Source organism: Stenella coeruleoalba (assembly GCF_951394435.1).
Source record: "Stenella coeruleoalba genome assembly, chromosome: 3".
Lineage (NCBI taxonomy): Eukaryota > Metazoa > Chordata > Mammalia > Artiodactyla > Delphinidae > Stenella > Stenella coeruleoalba.
Genome location: NC_137148.1, coordinates 48,478,934 through 48,500,363, shown reverse-complemented (window position 1 = coordinate 48,500,363; position 21,430 = coordinate 48,478,934). Strand labels below are relative to the sequence as shown.

General features: G+C 44.3%; 1 long non-coding RNA gene across 1 annotated transcript in view; it reads right to left on the bottom strand.

The window, feature by feature from the left end:
• LOC307185015 overlaps positions 1-13,504 on the bottom strand; it is a 38,114-nt gene extending 24,610 nt beyond the window's left edge. Inside the window, exon 1 of the long non-coding RNA XR_013827842.1 lies at positions 13,208-13,504. This is a non-coding gene — a long non-coding RNA (uncharacterized lncRNA). The remainder of the gene's footprint in view (positions 1-13,207) is intronic.
• Between the last annotated feature and the right edge of the window lie 7,926 nt (positions 13,505-21,430).

Below are 21,430 nucleotides of genomic sequence, written 5' to 3'. Positions count from 1 at the left end.
AACTTTTCTTTTGCCCGGTATTGACTGTGCTACCCCAAGTAGAGGCTCCGCCTTGCTTATTATCCTTGTCTCTAGCCAGTACTTGTGCCTGACACAGAGCCTGGTGCAGAGCTGTCCAACTGTGCAGCAAGAACCAAGCTCCCCGTACACCCCGAGCCCAATCTATCTCCGTTAACTGTCACCCGCCTTCCAAGGGTAGCCCTCTTAAATCATGTAAAGCAAGTCTACAACTTTTCCTGGATTTTCATATCTGCAGACAACTGTCAGACTTATCACTCACCCTCATTTCCTCCCAAATATCTCCCTGCCCTTGGTCCATACTGTTTCTCATATACCACTGTCTTAATTCCTCTTACTTCTGGTGGCTCTGCCCCAGACTCATTCAAGTTCATCAACACACCTTTTAAAATGCTGCCCACGGAACCAAACTCATCTCGCCTCCTCTGGCCTGCTGCTCTCTGCCTATTGTCTCCTTGTTAATTGAACTACCCATCACTTCCGCTGCTCACTTCGGGCTCCTTCACGGTGCCCCCTCCTCCACCTCCCCCACCCAGCCCCCCACCCCCGTCAGCCACTAAGTCCTACTGACTGTTCCAACTAACTACTGAGCAGCTATAGTAGGTATTCAGACAGTATATGGTGAAGGAATATAAATGGATAAAATTCATCATTTTAGATTCATTCCTTCTGCTTCTGCCTTGAGCGAGGATTTTATTTTGCTCTGCTTTTATTTTTAAAAATTTCAAATGTACAGAAAAGTTAAAAGAAATTGTGATGAATACCAATACACACTTCCCCTAGATTCATCAATTGTTAACTTTTTGCCTCAATTGCTTCCTCTCCCCCGACTCTATCTTTCTCTCATTCTCTCCCCGCACAGAACACACTCATGCTTTTGAAAATTTGTTGTCAAACCATCTGAAAGTAAGTTGCAGGCACTGTGACATATAACTGTTAAATACTGCAGCACCCATCTCCTAAGAACTATGAAATACTCCGTAGAGAACAAATTATTTCCCACAAATACCTTCAGAGTGAGGGCTTATAAGCTGGGGTTTATGGGTGGGTTTTAGGGGATCCATGAAATCATGTGCACAATTGTGAACATATAAGCAGCTTTCTGGGAGGAAGTTCACAGCTTTCATCACAGCCTCCAAACTGATGTGGGCTCCCCTCTGGTCTCTCCCTCTTAATATTATAAGTAGGGTAGCAATATGGTCAGTTGTGGGTTTTCAGCTACCTCAAACTAGTAAAAATCCAGAGGCTACCACTCAACTGCTTCCTACTGGCTGCATGAGATAGTTAATATTTCTTAGAATGACACAGAGAACCTTTGCAATCATGCTTCTGAGGACATTTCCAGTCTCTTCTTTCACAGTTCCCTCCTCCCCAGAGGCAACTGGCCACTTGCCCCCAGCCAGGCCATGTTCTGAGCTTCACCTCATCCCACGCCCACTTCCTACTTATTTGCCCTCTTAGCAAACATCTCTTTCCCTTTCAAGACCCAACTCAGTTGCCACCACCTCTGGGAAGGCCTCCCCAACCGTAACCCCAGTTGCTTCTGACTATAATTTGGACCTTCCTCTATTATATGATTTATCATATTTACTATGCTTATGTGTTTACATAGCTTCATCCTCACTGACACTGTGAAGCACTCAACACATAGATAAATGGACACATGTTGAAAGGATCACACAGCCCTTGCTAATCGCCTGGACACCCGACCCATCCCTCCACCCTGTCACTGAGCCCCATTTGCACCCTGACTCCAGTGGGCTTTCCTGGTCTCAGACCCCAGTTCTGCCTTCACCAGAGGCTTTTGTGTCTCTCCCTGTGTGATGCTCTCAGCTCCTCTAATTTTGGCAGATGACTTCGTATCCACATCCCTAGAGTCCCTAGGCTGTTCAAATCCAATCACTTGAAAAGACAAGCCTATATCCATACATGGTAAGGATTCCACAAGATTTAGAGGGCCACAGACGCCAGGAAATGGATGTCTGTCCAGGCACTGGGACATCAGGAAAAGCTTGAAATGGAATCAGTTCCAGGCCCTTGCTGAAAAAGCACCAAGCTGCACTGCAGTGGAGCTGCTCCTCAGAATTGAACGTGATGCTATGGCAGGCTGAGCTCTAAAAGCTGGCGTCGGGAGAGGTGGCAAGTTCTCTGGCAACACCCCTGCACTCGGGGGGAGGAAAGGGCATAAGCTTGAGGCTGTTTTCTTTGATTTTCTCTGGGGGACTCTATTGTGCACTTCCAACACTGGTACTAACACTGCTAATCTAGACATCAGACCCGAACTGGCAAGAAGGCCAGCAACTGGCCTTTTGGCTGGAGTCCAGGTCTGCAGCACAGGTAAGAGACCTGCACCGTATTACTCCAAAGCAGAGTGTGGACAAGTGGAGCAGAGCAGTAGGCTAGAGTAAGAGGGCTGACCATTCTGCTCTGGGTCTATTTGCTTGCGGGAGGGGTGGCCAGAGAGGATCCACAGGAGGGGTTAAGGGCTCAGAGGAGAGGGGCTGGGACATCCTGCCGAGCTTCCAGCCTCCTCAGGGAGGGGCCCTCCAGCAGCCATGGGACGCTCAGAGGCTGCCAAGCTGCCTGCTACTGTCAAGGCTGACCTCAGCTGGCAGCGCCCTCCTCCTCCTGCGTCCCTGGTGGGTTGGCCCCTGTGGGATGTTAGCCCACCTGCCTTCAGAAATGTGGCTGCCCAGCCCATTTCTCCCATGGCTGTCTTCCTCTCCCCCAGCAGGAGCGCCCGGGCCCCGGTGAGTGATGTTTCTGAACAGACTCAATCCCCTGTGCTCCAATCAGAACGCATTACCAGTCAGGGCGCGTCAGCTCGACGATTTGGCTTCAACAATAAATCTTGCTTTCATGAGTTTAAATCAGACTTTAAAACATCGCCCTTAATGTTCTTTTAATGCAGTTTTCTTCTGAATGAGTTCCCTTTAGGTCCAGTCCTTGTCATTAATACACTCCCTTGGCAAACGAAGGAGGGCTTCTTCGAGGAAAACTCTGCCAGTTTAGGAAACCAGCTGAATTGCCTTGGTGATGCCAGGAGGCTTTTTTGCATTTTACAAGGACACTTGAGAAAACAAAACTCTCTGACTGTAAATTTAATTTTCTCTTGACAGCCTTGGTGTCTCTGCAGCCCCAGAAGTTATCCATTACTTCTTTCTTCTGTAATTAAAAATCAAGGGGTGGGGGGCGGGGAAATGTACAGGATTAACAAGTTCTAATTTTCATTGATGAGCTCTAAGAGCTTATCAATAACGGGATCAGAAAAGCCGCTTCGCCTAAGCTCTATTTTTCTAGGGTGTCTGATTTTGATGGAGAATCTTGTTCAGGGTGGAAAATGCTAGCCTTCCAAGGAGTCCCATTGCCAAAGTCGGGAAGAAGGGGTGGGGCAGGCCACGCCAGCCTCGAGCAGGAGAGAGCAGGAGAGCAGCCGGGGCTTGCTACTTCTACAGACTCAGCACTCAGGCTCCGGGGAGCTGATTACAGGGAAAGATTAAACAGCCTGTCTCTCACACACATTCCTTTTCTATGGATGGCTTCTGCAGAAAAGGAGCTTGCACGTATCTGCTTAGGAAGAAGAAACATAATTCCAATTAAAAGAATACTGGTGGTAATTCCTTTTGAGTTATACATTTGTAGACATAAATACTTTATCAGGGGATAGGGGCATCCATCCTGTTTATCACCCACAGGGATGCAGCTGAGCATGGGTTTCTTCAAGAGACACTGGGCTGATCGATAGCATCTGGGTTGCGTCATTTCAAAAGCTGTGACATGCGGGCTCCCAGTGAATGTGACAGGCATGTGACAGGAATGAGCTGTTTAATTGACACGCAGAGCTTCCACAAAATTCCAAACAGTCAGGTGCAAAAATGACTCGGGAGAGGATTTTTTTTTAAAGATAGGTCAAGCAAAGCATAGATACTGTGAAGCAGAAGCCCTAGCACCTGGCCTTGAGGTTCTTCTGTAGAAAAACAGAGGCCTCTGCTATGTCCAACAGGGGTTGTACTTACGAGTGTCAAGCAGCAATTGGATGGTTTGGTTCCAGAGCTTTCTTGCTTAGAGCTGGAAAGTTCAGGCTATCTCTGGAGACCAAAAAATGCACAGGACAGCAGAAAAGGCCAGCAGCTGACGATCCTGTCAAAATGATACCAACTTGGCTCCTGACACAAGGAACTTCTTAAACCAAGACCAGAGAGTCACAGAGTACTGAGTTGTCCATTTCCAAGAGGTCCCCTTTTCAAGGTCTCCTGCCAGCCTCTGGCCAAGCATCCCTCCCTCCCACAGGGGGAACAGGCGGCACTGCAGCAAAGTCTAGGTGCTGAGGATAGTCACACTTATAGGATATTGGAGGCATTAAACTTGACTAGAGGTGATATTGTATGGATAGGGTAAGAGCATGGATTCTAGCCATATGGTTGAGTTTGAATAGAGGGGTCCACTCTCATTAGCTGTGTGATCTTGGGCAAGTTACTTAACCACTCTGAGCCTCCATTTTCTTTTCTGTAAGATAGAGATGATTTCATTGGCATCTCATAGGGTTATTAAAAGGATTAAATGAGTGAATACATGTAAGTCACGTAGAACAGTGTTCAGCATGTAGGAGACACACAATAAATGTTAACAACTTAAATATTATGCCGTTAAAGCTATGAACTTGCCAAAGACAGAATGATTGGCTTCTCAAAGCCCTCTCCAACTCTACGATTTTAAGCATCCAGATGGCCTTCCTCACTGTTTTGAAAATGTGGGAGAAGTTATAGGGAATACAAGGTGATCTTTGGGGGTATGTGGATGGACACTTTTAATTTTAGTAACTATGCATTTACTATGTATCAGAAAAAAAGTCAAGTCCATTATTCCTGGAATATTATCAATCATATTGAAGATAAGCCTTTTAAAAAGTGAAATGTTTTATCACAGAACATATGCTATGCAACATGGGCAAAATCATAATGACATATAAGCTGAATCTTAAAGGATGAGTAATAGTGATAGAGGGGCCTCCACTAGGGGGACTGTCTATGCAAAGGCCTGGGGGATAATCCACCATAATATCAGGGAAGAGAGATAAGGCTGGAGAGGAAGCAGTCAGATCATTATATGCCATGCCAGCAAGTTTGGACGTTGTCCCAGCAGTGATGGGAAACACCTCTGGTGGATGAGACTGAAGGGCACTCGGAGAAGGGAGCTGGTGAGGACACTATTGCCAACTGAGAGATGATGAGTGAGAGAAGCAGGTGAAGTCAAGAAATCTTTGGAAGATAAAAGAAGATGCCCAGACTCTGGAATTAGCCTTGTCCTGAGGCAGGGAATTGAAGGATCTCAAGTCTTGGCTGGGGCTGGCCTTAACTGTGAGATTAAACGGCTCCAGCTTTGAAACACTGGGGTTGCCACACCAAGCATTCAGCCAACTCTTAGAAACTTACGAACGATTTGTTGGCTCCAATTATTTGCCAGTCCCTGTAAGTACAGTCTTGTAGTGGCCAACTCACAGAAGAGAAAACTTCCCTGCCTCTTGACCTTGGAGTTAGTCTTGTGACTCGCTTTGGCCAACAATAAATGGGTAAAAGTCACTGTGCGTCCGTGGTGAACCTAAGCCTTAAGAGGCCTTGCTCATTTCCACCTGTCTGCTTGAGCTTCTGCCATTAGCATGAGAAGAGCAGACGTTGGCTAGTCCGCTGATCCCAGAAGGAAAAATGGAGACGTGAGGGACAGAGCTGCCCCAGACACTGCAGCCTGAAGCAGAGCTACTAGTCAAGCTCAGTCAAGACCAGGCAGATGCCAGATGTCCTGCAGACACAGGAGCAACAATGAATCCTCGTTGTTTGTGAAGACAAAGACCAAACAAACTTTTGCCCTGCCTCAAGGTGCCTAGCACAGTGCTCTGCCCCACAAAACCTCAGAATCAACATGCTAGTTTCATTTGAGATGCTCACTGGAAATCAACTGGGTATCTGAGCTCCCCATGGCAAGGGGAAATCTAGACCCTTCCACGCAGGTGACAGAAAGTAAAAAACCACCAGGCGGTCTCCTTAGACATGAAGGGCAATGACTGAGCTTGCCGTCCCGTGCCTGCCCGTTGCATAGTCACGATATCTGAAGGAGAACACTGAAGGTCTACAGTAGTTTGGGACTCACAAAAAATAATTCATTATGCATAATGGTGATGCTGGCAGTGCATGCCAAATGGTGAAATCTAATGTAGCATACAGTTTCATTAAGGCACAACAAAATTAATCTATCCCTTCCCACCAGGAGGTTTAAACAAAAGCAATGGGGAAGGAGCTGCATGTAAGAAGCAGCAATTCATTAATGAAATGAAGACATGTAAAATAATTAGGCTTATAACACAAGATTAGAGAACTAAATTAACCCTTCTGCTTACTTTGCACAGAACGCAGCGGAGAACTTTGGCAAGTGTTAAGTTACTATGGAAATATCACCTCAGAAGATTAACCTGGTAGCCTCCCATGAAAGGAGTGACGTGTCGGTCCACAATCTAGTGACTTTGTTTTATGATAGTTAAAAATGTATCTTCAAGGTATTTCTGTTTTGGTCCTACAAGCATGAAAGCAAGCAAGTACAGCCATGCAGCTGCAAATGAAACAGTTAATTCAAAAAAAATTAGGGGTTTGATGTTGACATGCTGTACGCTAACTCGGGTAATTAATAATATTGAAACGAAGGGGCTAATCTAAATCAACGGTGGGCTGAAGCTTTCCTTTGCCTGGTTAGTAATGATAAGCCAAGGGGGACAACTGAGCTTCTTTTCTTAATAACTCCCAAGCCCTCTCACCTACACAGGGGAATGGCGGAAACGAGGACCCGTTCACATCTGGGGAAAATGCAGCTCAGGATTTTAAACAGACTGGGAAATGGAATGCACACATCCTGACAGGTGCCCACCTGGCCAAGGAGCCTGAGGCTTTGGAACTTGACCCTGGCTTCTTGTCCCTTGGCTCCCTGATTTAAGGACTGCAGTAGAGATTTGCTGGCTTGTGTTTCCCCCACTGGACCTTCCATGTGTTGTTGGAAGAAGTCTAGACTCAATAGATTCACACAGTAAATCTAGACTCTGTGCATCCTGTCACTGAAGTTGTGGACATGCTGAGAGTTGAGTGACCTCAGAAGTGAATGACCATGGTTAAGAGTCCACACCCACCCTTTGATGGGGAGAAGCACCTTCCCCAAGGGATAGTGACAGTGAGGAGTGAGAGGGTGGCAGCAAATGGACCACTCCACGGACTCAAGAGAGAGCTTCTCCATGGAGATGGGAAACAGTGCCCCCTTTAGGACTCTACTCACAGCCACAGCCCCACAAAGAATAGCTGGTCCCAGGCCAGGATCTACAGTTCCCCCGCATGCTGTGCGCAAGGCATAGATGCTCTGTGTCTCACATAGTCATGACATCATCTCGTTCCAGCTTGCCTTATGTTGATGAAAAACAGTGGCCATTAATTCATTCTACAGGGTGAACTGAGGATCAGAAGGTCGTCTGAGATACTGAGAATCAACATTAACGTTTCCTTAGCACCTAGTTCATGGCTGGTGCTTTTTCTACATTATCTCGTTCCATCTGTTTCATCATCTAATGTCAAAGGAATTGTGTTCCATTTTACAGATCAGTAAACTGGAGCTAAGACACATTCAGCAATTAATCTGAAGTCATTTTAAAGATGACTGTGACTTTTGAAGTTTTTACAGATATACAACTCATCTTCCATGGCAACTCTCCAAACTATCTGGAGATCAGAGCATGTAAAATCATGGTGAGGGAGGGAAGAGAGACGAGAGATCAAGTTCCTCAAAGACAGCTGCAGTTAATTCTCAAAGCTCTTTGTGCAGGGCTGAGTCCGGAGCACATGGCTTTGTGGTGCCCCCCCTCCCCACTCCCATCCCCCCAAGCTGTTACTGCAAGTGGGAAGGTGAGCAAGACTCCGGGGAGAGTAAGGTGAGAACAGGACTGGACCAACTCATAAGGCCCAAGTGAACAGCAAGCATAATCTTGAAACTAAAAGTAGGGCAATTGCTTCAATATAAGTATCTTTAATGAAGAATATCTGAAATTCTGGAATTTCTGTAGACCTAGGACTATCCTATTTGATTGACCAATTTTGGAAAACACTGCATCCCCTTCCTCTCATGTGTCCCCAGTAATCCAGAAAAGCCAGCTTTTCAGCACTGGGTCTTTTCACACATGGCCCTCCCAGCCCACCTTAGCCCAACACAGAATGAAAGAGAGCAAGGGTAAGAAGAAAAAGACGCCCTGGTTTTTCCCTCTGTGGAGTTCTTGGTGCTCTGTCCTATTCTCTGGCTTCTACATGAGCTACTTTTCCATTTCTTCATTTGTTGGTTCCTTCAGTGCTCATCTGGGTACTTGCCACGTGCCAGATATTGTGTTGAGCACGTCTCTCATGGTATCTTACTTGTCACAATAACCTTCGAGGAGGGCACTGTTGTCCCTGGTTTACAAATGAGCAAACTGAGGCACAGAAAGGCTGAATGATTTCTCCACGTATCCCGCTCACAGGGGAAGCCAGGACTCTCCAGCATCCCTCCACTACACAGACTACCTTCCCTGCCCCGTATCTGCAGCCATCAGTTTTGCTAGAAATGTGCCATTATTATACCCCGGAGAGAAGGCATTCCTCCTGCTACCCATATATTCAGATTAAGGTCCCAGGGTCATTCTGGAATAAATGAGGACTTAGAACCCCCTTAGCCTATGGTAATCTTTATTAATCTTTAGTGATCTACTTTGCCTGCTGAACCACACCACAATTTCCAATGCTAAGTAGAACACTCCCCCCTGAGAGGTGGTGTGCCCTTGCTGGTACTTCTAACAAAGAAAACAAATTGTAAAACTTTACAGATCTGTGAATAGATGGTGTCCAGAGTCTAACATAGTGTCTTGTGCATATTAAGTGTCTGATGAAGATTTGATTTGAAAGAATGAGTGAGCGAATGAACAAATGAGTGACTCTAAAAGGTCTCTGAGGCTTCTCTGATCTTCTCAGGTTATTGCTGTCGCTACAGACTTGTGTGAAAGGTGGATAAACATCAAACAGGCGTGTCGGCACTGTCCTGCTCTAACAGTAGCCTACAGTGCGGGTGTAAGGCACAGAGTTCTTTGTGGGAACACTTCTTTATATTCGTGCTCAGCATTTGTCTGAGAGTCCCCACAAAGGTTGGCGGAATTCATTTGTAGGATTACCTGACATGCATTAAAAGCAACTGACTTCAGAGTAAATACTAAGGAGCCACTTTGCTCATTGTCATTGATTTAATGGGGATCAAAAAGAAAACTGGGTATGAATCTATCATTTTTAGGAAAATTTTGTTTTATTTATTTGAAGGTGGAGAAATCTCCATTCCATGACTGACTTCTTGACTAATTAAATTAAATATAGGTGAAAGGAATGATGTAGCTGGTGATTTGCAAGTGCTCAGACTCTGAGAAAACATGATGTGTATGGATTTTTCCATTTCGAAAAATATGTGTAAGTAAGAGTAGATCCTTTGTGCCTAAATTACGTGGACATGGTTAAGACTCAAGGTCACATGTAAAGATTTCTCTTTGTGATTTTCTCCCCCGTAATCTGCCTCCTCTCCCCAACCCCCATATCTATTCTACCCTCCTGGGTCTTGGGCTACTTGAACTGAAAAGAACATATGTATAGTCAACCACGTTTGGAAGGCAGTTTTCATTTACCTCTTGGTGGACTTGGCACTTTGAATCACGACACCTTTTGGATCATTTTGTTACTGTCTCTGCAGACATCTCTGCCTGTCCCTGTTCTGCTGTGCTACCTGATTTTGATTCTTGCAGTGGCTTTGAACTATGCTCCAGTAATGTCATGAACACTTGAGAAATCCCCAAACTTAATCAGCTTACTAACCACCACTGAAAACTCAGTGTTTAAATCAAATTTGCATTTAATCTCTAGATTAATTTGGAGAGGATTGACATCTTTTCTATCCTTCAATAAAGTTTTATAATTAATCTCTATAAAGATCTTGCACATCTTTTGTTAGATTTGTCCTAATGGCTTTGGTTGCATTTTAAGTTAGCATCTTTTTATTTCTCCTTGCTTTTTTTTTTTTTTTTCCTGCAGTACGCGGGCCTCTAACTGTTGTGGCCTCTCCCGTTGCAGAGCACAGGCTCTGGACGCACAGGTTCAGTGGCCATGGCTCACAGGCCCAGCCGCTCCGCGGCATGTGGGATCTTCCGGACCGGGGCACAAACCCGTGTCCCCTGCATCGGCAGGCGGACTCTCAACCACTGCGCCACCAGGGAAGCCCTAAGTTGGCATCTTTTTAAATTTACATTTTCTAATTGTTTGTTACAGATGTATAGGAATGCTATTGATTTGAGTATATTGATCTTGCTGAGCTCTTATTAATTTAATAGTTTACATGGTAGAAATTACAGGTCTCCCTGAGCATACCAAAAAAAAAAAAAAGCCTACACTTCCCAAGTACCCTGCAGTAAGAGGACATGTGACCAGTTGTGGCCAATGAAATGGGAGTGGAAGTGATGTGGGTCACTTCCAGGCTGAGGCAGTGAAAATCTCCTGCACAATTTTTTCATCTCTCTCTTCTCCTGCTGAAACAGGTGCGAACACCTGGAGTTGAGACAGCAGAGTCTGGGTTGATGAAGCACTACATGGTAGAGAGTCACTCAGAACTCCAACAGACTGCATGAGAAGGGAATAAACTGCTGTTGTGTTACGTCACTGACATTTCAGGATTAATTGTTAACACAGCATAATCCAGCCTCTACTGACTAATACAGTTTATCTATAGATTCCTTTGGATTTTTTATGTGGACCATTATAGCAGCTGTGAATAATGAGTTTTGTTTCTTCCTTTCTTATTCTTAGGTAATTAAATTTTCATGAATACAAAACTTAACAATTAATGAAGTTGACATGATGTTTTTACATTGTGTAGCTCTTTAATTAAACATTTATTAATTTTGATTTGCAATTTCCCTTTGTGTTCTTTCAGTTTTCAAACACTTGTTAGGCCAATGAAAAGCTGTTAGGCCCCAGGCCCTGTGATAAGAGGGCCTGAGGGTTAACAAGGCCCTGGTTAGGCTGGCTGTTACTTTAACTTAACAGTCTAGGAGCCTGGCCAGTCGATGCTGTAAAGTCTCCCTGTTGTCCAGTTCATCCTTTCCTTTAGGAGGAGAATCAAAGTTAGTTTTCACTGTCCTTCTTTTACTTCTAGAATTTGGTGAAGTCTCTGAATATCTTATTATTACCATTTTAACACTGTAGGCATGCTCTAGTTCAAAAAGGTGCAAAATAATAAAACCTGACCTTATCAAAGAATATATGAATCGAAGGATGGTAATTTGCTTTACAAAGGGTTCCCTGCTCCACAAAATGAATTCAACTTTGGTGTCCCTAAAATAGCCAGTTCCCTTGGTGCATGTTAAATATAATTCAATTTACAAAAATTCAATTTGCATATAACCTTTTCGGTAGCACATCCATTGTGCACAGCAATGTATACTTGTAATTGGCTGCAAATTGCCAGGAGACTACCTTTGCACATATCGTTCCTAGATGTGCAATTTCTTCTTAATCTCCAAGGGACAGAGGAGTGGAGTGGCTAAATTTCCAGTTGTTTATCTGATCCCACTGACTATGCTGAGAAAGGATATTTGCCAATTATTTGGGTGCAACGTGTGCTATGTACAGATTAATGTTGTGCATTTGGAAACAGGAGATACGGGAAGGTTAAGAGAACTGAACGTGGACTGCCCAGCTGGGTTTGGGATACCAGTCTCGCAGGGCTGGAGAAGCTCTCTCTATTTTGTTGGCTTGACAAGGCATCAGGAGAAAGTGAAATGAAGCAAGGGACAATTTATGGTCATGGGTTTGGATATCATTTTTTTCCCATGAGGCAGTGGATCTGCAGGAGCATCTTCCTGCAGGAGACAGACCTAGTCTAGTGACCTGAGCTATGTGGTTGAAGCAGTGTCACAGCTGACCCACCAGCTACAGTGACCTGACCCCAGGTGTTCTGTGTGTACTGGGCTCTGGCCACATGAGTGGAGCCACGGTACTTACTTAGCAAGATAAGTGTGGCATTTTCTCATGTGTTATATAAAAAGTGGCATCTTTTTATGACAAATTGAATTAAAGTAGATTATTGCCCATGATGCCAGGTTGCATCTAAAACCCTTTTCAACCTGAATATTAAAAACCCTGCCTGGCACATCACACTCTCTTTTCAGAAATGATACCTTCCTCACGCATTCCCACTGTCTCCTTCCACGTGTGTGATGCCAGGGCCCTTCTCTTCTGATTAAGAAGTTCCCTGCGGGATTTCATCCAGGGCGGCTAACAGCTCTCCTTCCCTAGGCTAGCCTGCAGGGTGTGTCAGACACGCGACAAGAGTCAGATCCCTCCTTCCTGGATACACTGGCTCCTCCACCAGCTTTGGGGATGATGCACTGAAAGGAGCTGAAGAGGCCTATCTAGACCTGGGTTTTTGTTTTTTTTTTTCTACTGGAGGGAATGACTCCTTATTCCCCAGTTCAGCTGAGCAGTCTCTCACACTGCAAGTTCAGCTCCCAGAAGGCAAGGCTTGGCCCCTTCTGGTTCTGAGGCAGGTTCTAAATTAATGCCATAAACTCCTGTGCACAGAGTAGTCAACAACTTGAAAACTGGAATTTCTGCTAAACCAAAGAAAAATACTGTGGTATTTCTTAGAATAAGTTCACATTTGGGGTAGCTGATTAAACACTTTATCCCAGCCAACCTCCAACAAAGAATCTGTTATTTCACCAGAATTTACTTTTGCTGTCGTGGGAGGCAGGGCTGCCACCTCAGGTGTGCAGCTGTGCCACACACTGCTCTAGGGGCACAAGCAGCAGAGATGGATGAGGACACCGCCCCTCAGAGCTAGCAGTTCACAACTTGCACAGCTGTGCCCTGTAGTGGTGGCCCTGGGAAGAGGAAGTCTGATAGACTTCTATCTAAGTGGCCTGAATTTGGGAAAAGAGGACAGCCTGGGGTGCAGACTGACCTGGGTTCACATACTCGCTTGGCCACTTATAATCTCTGCAATACTGGACCACCTGCATAGCCTCTCCCCCATGAACCACACACGGCATTGTTTGACTCACAGACTACAGAGAAGATGAAATAGGAGGATGAGGTGGAAGTACCTGGCACATTGTTCATCATAAATGTGAGGTTCCCTTCCTGCGAGCGCTGCTGGGAGCTGGGTGAGTCCAACAGCCAGACTGGACAGGTCACCATTCATCCATTTTTCATCTGCTTTGATCCCAGAGGCTGAGGGGATAATGAGAAAGTAACAGACAATGGTGCTGTGGCTATGAGGCCTTCACACAGTCTGCTTGGGCAACGCCCGGATGTGCTAAGCTTCAGGCGCACCCCCTCGACCTGAGCCTCTCAGAAAAGTTTCCCCGTATTTTTTCTATTTGAGTTAAAGCCAAGTCACTTCCCTGGTGACGGAAGAAGATGGGCAGCAGGTGGGGCGGGTGGGGTGTGAGGTGGGGAGGGCACGTGTGCTCCTTCCATTCCCAGGGAGAAAAATATTGGTTGGGAATGGGAGAATACAGTATGAGAATTTGAAATCTCTATTCTTATATTTCATTTTTTCTGTGCGGTTTTCCCTTTTGTTTGTGGCACTGTGTCCAACAGGGCCTACATGTACTGAGGGAAGGGCTGCCCTTGGAGGGGGCACTGTGTGTGTGTGTTGTGGGCTCATTAGTTACCAGGTGACCGGCCCTCCCCAAACCCTTTAGAAACTGGGAGGTCACAGTCTGGCTCCTGGGTAGCATCCTTGATCCATTAGGAAACTAGAACCTAGAACCTTCTGGGTTAAGTCGTGCATTTTGTTTGAATGAAGAAGCCTATGGGGCTTCCCTGGTGGCGCAGTGGTTCACAGCTCGCCTGCCGATGCAGGGGACACGGGTTCGTGCCCTGGTCTGGGAAGATCCCACATGCCGCGGAGCGGCTGGGCCCGTGAGCCATGGCCACTGAGCCTGCGCGTCCGGAGCCTGTGCTCCACAACAGGAGAGGCCACAGCAGTGAGAGGCCCGCGTACCGCAAAAAAAAAAAAAAAAAAAAGAAGCCCATGCACCCAGACGTGGTGGTCATAACAGATGCGTGGATTCAGAGGCCTCCAGCCTGTGCCCTGGGGAGAGGCGGGGGGATGGGAGCCATAAGGAATCGAAGCCATGGCCTCCTCGGCCTGAGGGAGGGACTGGATTCAGATGCTGCTTTCCCTTTTCTCTCCAAGTTCCAGGGGGAACCTTGAACCTGAGGTCACAGCTCTTCAGATTCAGTGATCACGCGCATCAAGGAGAGGCGTCTTCCAGGGCCCAGCCCTTTGCTGGGCAGCACCAGCATTCATCTCGTTTTTCTGGGGAAAGTCAGGGCTGTCGGTCCTAACCATGGTGTGAGACTCAGGGAACTTCAGAGGGGTCCCAAAGCAGCTGCTCATGTTGCTCAGCTCGCCTCCTCTCTGCCTCTCAGCTGCCCAGAATTGACTTTCTTATCCTAGGCTCAGCTGTTCCCTGCCTTTCCATCCAGAAAGAGCAGAAATAGTCTAAGTTGTGGACCGAACAGCAGGAGGCTGACCTCCACCAGGGCAGTGTTAACTCAGGCAAAGCACAAAACCTCCCTGGGCCTCTTTACCTTAAAAAAAAATGTCCCTGATTGACAGGTTCAAGTCAGTTGTGGATGTGAAAACATTCTGTAAACCATATACTGAAGACTATGATTATTCTCCTTGAGAGGGCATGGGTGCTGATAAGAGGCGGCCCTGGGTTTCCTCCTCCTATCTATGGTACAGACATCAAACTAGCAGCCCTTGGAGTCCCAGGTATGTTGTGTTTGCACAGTGCTTAAAGATATTTAAAATTCGTTGCCGGTATTAAAAAAAAAACAGGAAATTTTTACACTAAAGAAATGGATCTCTAACTTCACTTAAAAAATTAGAAGACCTGGCAACACTGGCCACAGTGACCACCTTGGGATGCAGCATCTGCCCCGAACACAGTCATGTGCTCACTATTTCAACACAGTCTCCACCACTCCTAGTGTCTTATACCCTCGCCATTCCATCCCCTTGCCTGCCTAGCCCTTGTGGGCATCTGAATTTACAACCCTTGGCCCACTAGGAGTTTACCTGAGAAAGCTGCCTCTCATTTCGCACTTTTTCTTTTTAATAGATCTTTGTTGGAGTATAATTGCTTCACAATACTGTGTTAGTTTCTGTTGTACAACGATGTGAATCAGCCATATGCATACATATATCCCCATATCCCCTTCCTCTTGAGTGTCCCTCCCGCCCTCCCTATCCCTCCCCTCTAGGTCATCGCAAAGCACTGAGCTGATCTCCCCGTGCTACATGGCTGCTTCCCACTAGCTATCTATTTCACATTTGGTAGTATATACACGTCGCTACTACTCTCAATTCGCCCCAGCTTCCCCCTCCCACACCGTGTCCTCAAGTCCATTCTCTATCTCTACGTCTTTATTCCTACCCTGCCACTAGCTTCATCAGTACCATTTTTTAGATTCCATATATATGTGTTAGCATACGGTATTTGTTTTACTCTATCTGACTGACTTCACTCTGTAAGACAGACTCTAGGTCCATCCACCTCACTACAAATAACTCAGTTTTGTTTCCTTTTATGGCTGAGTAATATTCCATTGTATATACATGTTACATCTTCTTTATCCATTCATCTGCTGATGAACGTGGGATTGCTGGGTCATATGGTAGCTCTATTTTTAGATTTTTAAGGAACCTCCATACTGTTCTCCATAGTGGCTGTATCAATTTACATTCCAACCAACAGTGCAGGAGGGTTCCCTTTTCACCATACCCTTTCCAGCATTTATTTTTTCTAGGTTTTTTGATAATGGCCATTCTGACCAGTGTGAGGTGATACCTCACTGTAGTTCTGATTTGCATTTCTCTAATAATTAGTGATGCTGCACATCCTTTCATGTGTTTGTTAGCAATCTGTATATCTTCTTCGGAGAAATGTCTATTTAGGTCTTCCACCCATTTTTGGATTGGGCTGGTTTTTTTTGATATTGAGCTGCATGAGCTGTTTGTGTATTTTGGAGATTAATCCTTTGTCTGTTGTTTCACTTGCAAATATTTTCTCCCATTCTGAGGGTTGTCTTTTCGTCTTGTTTATGGTTTCCTTTGCTGTGCAAAGGCTTTGAAGTTTCATTAGATCCCATTGTTTATTTTTGTTCTAATTTCCATTACTCTAGGAGGTGGGTCAAAAGAGATCTTGCTGTGGTTTATGTCAAAGAGTGTTTTTCCTATGTTTTCCTCTAAGAGTTTTATAGTGTCTGGTCTTACATTTAGGTCTTTAATCCATTTGGAGCTTATTTTTGTGTATGGTGTTATGTAGTGTTCTAATTTCATTCTTTTACATGTAGCTGTCCAGTTTTCCCAGCACCACTTGTTGAAGAGGCTATCTTTTCTCCATTGTATGTTCTTGCCTCCTTTGTTGTAAATTAGGTGCCCATATGTGCATGCGTTTATCTCTGGGCTTTCTATCATTGGTCTATATTTCTGTTTTTGTGCCAGTACCATATTGTCTTGATTACTGTAGCTTTGTAGTATAGTTTGAACTCAGGGAGACTGATTCCTCCAGCTCTGTTTTTCTTTCTCAGGATTGCTTTGGCTATTCAGGGTCTTTTGTGTTTCCATACGAATTGTAAAATTTTTTGTTCTAATTCTGTGAGGAATGCCATTGGTAGTTTGATAGGGATTGCATTGAATCTGTACATTGCTTTGGGTAGTACAGTCATTTTCACAACATTGATTCTTCCAATCCAAGAACATGGTATATTTCTGCATCTGTTTTTGTCATCTTTGATTTTCTTTCATCAGTGTTTTATAGTTTTCTCAGTATAAGTCTTTTGCCTCCTTAGGTAGGTTTATTCGTAGATATTTTATTCTTTCTGTTGCAATGGTAAATGGGATTGATTCCTTAATTTCTCTTTCTGATTTTTCATTGTTAGTGTATAGGAATGCCAGAGATTTCTGTGCATTAATTTTGTAGCCTGCAACCTTACCAAATTCATTGATTAGTTTTAGTAGATTTCTGGTGGCATCTTTAGGACTTTCTGTGTATAGTTTCATGTCATCTGCAAACAGTGACAGTTTTACTTCTTCTTTTCCAATTTGGATTCCTTTTATTTCTTTTCCTTCGCTGACTGTCGTGGCTAGGACTTCCAAAACTATGTTGAATAAGAGTGGCGAGCATGAACATCCTTGTCTTGTTCCTTATCTTAGTGGAAATGCTTTCAGTTTTTCACCGTTGAGTATGATCTTTGCTGGGTTTGTCATGTATGGCCTTTATTATTCCTCTATACCCATTTTCTGGAGAGTTTTTATCATAAATGGGTGTTGAATTTTGTTGAAAGCTTTTTCTGCATCTATTGAGATGATCATATGGTTTTTATTCCTTAATTTGTTAATATGGTGTATCACATTGATTGTTTTGCATATACTGAAGAATCTCTGCATCCCTGGGATAAATCCCACTTGATCATGGTGTATGATCCTTTTAATGTGCTGTTGGATTCTGTTTGCTAGTATCTTGTTGAGGACTTTTTCGTCTATGTTGATCAGTGATATTGGCCTGTAGTTTTCTTTCTTTGTGATATCTTTTTCTGATTTTGGTATCAGGGTGATGGTGGCTTCATAGAATGAATTTGGAGTGTTCCTCCCTCTGTAATTTTTTAAAGAGTTTGAGAGGTTAGCTCTTCTCTAAATGTTTGATAGAATTTGCCTGTGAAGCCATCTTCATCTTCTGAACTTTTGTTTGTTGGAAGATTTTTAACTTCAGTTTCAATTTCATTACTTGTGATAGGTCTGTTTATATTTTCTAATTCTTCCTGGTTCAGTCTTGGAAAATTGTACCTTTTGAAGAATCTGTCCATTTCTTCATGGTTGTCCATTTTATTGGCATATAGTTGTTTGCAGTAGTCTCTTATAATCCTTTATATTTCTGCAGTGTCAGTTGTGATTTCTCCTTTTTCATTTCTAATGTTATTGATTTGCATCTTCTCCCTTTTTTTCTTGACGACTCTGGCTAAGGGTTTATCAACTTTGTTTATCTTCTCAAAGAACAAGCTTTTAGTTTTATTGATCTTTGCTACTGTTTTCTTTGTTTCTATTTCATTTATTTCTGCTCTGATCTTTATGGTTTCTTTCCTTCTACTGAGTTTGGGTTTTCTTTACTCTTCTCTCTCTAGTTGCTTTAGGTGTAGGGTTAGATTGTTTATTTGAGATTTTTCTTGTTTCTTGAGGTGAGGTTGAATTGCTATAAACTTCCCTCTTAGAACTGCTTTTGCTGCGTCCCATAGGTTTTGGGTCATTGTGTTTCCGTTGTCATTTGTTTCTACGTATTTTTTTTTATTTCTTCAGTGATCTGTTGGTTATTTAGTAGCACACTGTTTAGCCTCCATGTATTTGTGGTTTTTACAGGTTTTTTTCCCCTGTAATTGATATCCAGTCTCATAGCTTCATGGTCAGAAAAGATGCCTGATATGATTTCAATTTTCTTAAATTTTCTGAGGCTTGATTTGTGACCCAAGATGTGATCTATCCTGGAGAATATTCCGTGTGCACTTGAGAAGAAAGTGTACTCTGCCACTTTCAGGTGGAATGTTCTATAAATATCAACTAAGTCTATGTGGTCTATTGTGTCATGTAAAGCTTGTGTTTCCTTATTTATTTTTTGTTTGGATGATCTGTCCATTGGTGTAAGTGGAGTGTTAAAGTTCCCTACTATTATTGTGTTACTGTTGATTTCCCCTTTCATGGTTGTTAGCATTTGCCTTATGTAGTGAGGTGCTCCTACGGTGGGTGCATAAACAGTGATAATTGTTATATCTTCTTCTTGGGTTGATCCCTTGATCATTATGTAGTGTCCTTCTTTATCTCTTGTAACAGTCTTTACTTTAAAGTCTATTTTATCTGATATAAGTATTGCTACTCCAGCTTTCTTTTGATGTCCATTAGTATGGAATATCTTTTTCCATCCCTTCACTTTCAGTCTGTATGTGTCCCTAGGTCTGAAGTGGGTCTCTTGCAGACAGCACACATATGGGTCTTGCTTTTGTATCCATTCAGCCAGTCTGTGTCTTTTGGTTGGGGCATTTAATCCATTTACATTCAAGGTTATTATTGATATGTATGCTCCTATTGCCATTTTCTTACCTGTTTGGGGTTTGTTTTTGTGGGTCTTTTTCTTCTCTTGTGTTTCCCTCCTAGAGAAGTTTCTTTAGCATTTCTTGTAAGGCTGGTTTGGTGGTGTTGAATTCCCTTAGCTTTTGCTTGGCTGAAATGCTTTTGATTTCTTCATCAAATCTGAATGAGATCCTTGCTGGGTAGAGTAATCTTGGTTGTAGGTCTTTCTCTTTCATCACTTTAAGTATATCCTGCCACTCCCTTCTGGCCTGCAGAGTTTCTGCTGAAATATCAGCTGATAACCTTATGGGGATTCCTTTGTATGTTATTTTTTGGTTTTCCCTTGCTGCTTTTAATATTTTTTCTTTGAATTTAATTTTTGTTAGTTTGATTAATATGTGTCTTGGTGTGTTTCTTCTAGGGTTTATCCTGGATAGGACTCTCTGTGTTTCCTGGACTTAGGTGACTATTTCCTTTCCCATGTTTGGGAAGTTTTTCACTATAATCTCTTCAAATATTTTCTCAGACCCTTTCTTTTTCTCTTCTTCTTCTGGGACCCGTAGAATTCAAATGTTGGTGCATTTAGTGTTGTCCCAGAGGTCTCTGAGATTGTCTTCAATTCTTTTCATTGTTTTTTCTTTATCCTGCTCCTCAGCAGTTATTTCCACCATTTTGTCTTCCAGCTCACTTATTCGTTCTTCTCCCTCAGTTATTCTGTTATTTATTCTTTCTAGTGTATTTTTCATTGCAGTTATTGTGTTGTTCATCTCTGTTTGTTCTTTAGTTCTTCTAGATCTTTGTTAAACATTTCTTGTATTTGCTCAGTCCATGCCTCCATTCTATTTCCGAGATTCTGGATCATCTTTACTATCATTACTCTGAATTCTTTTTCAGGTAGATTGCCTATTTCCTCTTCATTTATTTGGTCTTGTATGTTTTTACCTTGCTCCTTCATCTGTAACGTATTGTTTTGCCATCTCATTTTTTTTTTCTTTTTTCTATGAGAGGGATTGTGTTCCTGTCTTACTGGTTGTTTGGCCTGAGGCTTCCAACACTGGAGTTTGTAGGCTGTTGGGTAGAGCTGGGTCTTGGAGCTGAGACGAGGACCTCTGGGAGACTCACTCCAATGAATATTCCCTGGGGTCTGAGGTTCTCTGTTAGTCCAGTGGTTTGGACTTGGAACTCCCACTGCAGGAGCTCCGGCCCGACCCCCCCCCCACCACAACTTGTGAACCAAGATCCCACAAACTGAGCAGGGAAGCAAAAAAAAAAAGAAAAGAAAAGAAAAAAGGAGAACAATAACAAAGTAAAAAATAAAATTAGGCTAGGAAACTAACAGCTATGCTAGAAAAAAAATAAAAATAAAAATATAGATGAAACAACAACTGCAAGGTAAAACAGAACAACAACAGTAAAAAAGAGGAAATGAGAAAAAATAGGTGGAAAAGGCCTTGGCTGTAGAGGGTGGGGCCTAAGCAGGTGTGAGCTTTGGGTGATGGGCAGGGCCTATGCTTAGGACTCACGGGGCTGGAAAAGGCCTGGCGGGTGTGTGGGGGGCTATCTGGCAGGTGGAGCTTAGGCTCAATGGAACAGAAGGGGCCCAGGCATGCTTCCCACCGGGCGGGGTACCCCACCTGGGAGCCCAGCAGGCTTCCTGGACTCGAGTGGGTGGGGCAAATGTCCTCCGCTCTTCTCCTGCTCCTCTCGCCTGCCTCTACTGATCTCCCCAGCCTCCCTCCTATGTCCCCAGGACCCACATGGCCTGGAGTGGGCTTTGGAGGGCACGAGATCAGCCTGAGACCTTAGCAGGTTCCCCGAGCCTGAGTGGGCAGGGCAAATGCCCTCTGCTCCTCTGGTCCTGGAGGGCCCCTCCCACCTGGCTCTCCTGTTCTCTCCTGGCCTCCCTCCTTCACCCCCAGGACAAACCTGGCCCGGAGGGGACCTCTGAGGGCATAGGACCTGGCCAGAAAGCCGGGCAGACTTTCCCAGATGATTGGGCAGGGGAAACGCTGGGCCTGCTCCCCACTGATCTGAGCCCCTGAGGGTCCCTCCAGGCATGGGAACCCCTCCCCCCCCCAGCCACCCCTCAGGGGCACCAGTCCTGTCAGGCCTCCACTTCTCCTCCTCCCTCAGTCCCCCCACGTCCTACAAGTTCACTTGGGGGCTCTTCCCACCTCCTTGGGCATCAGGG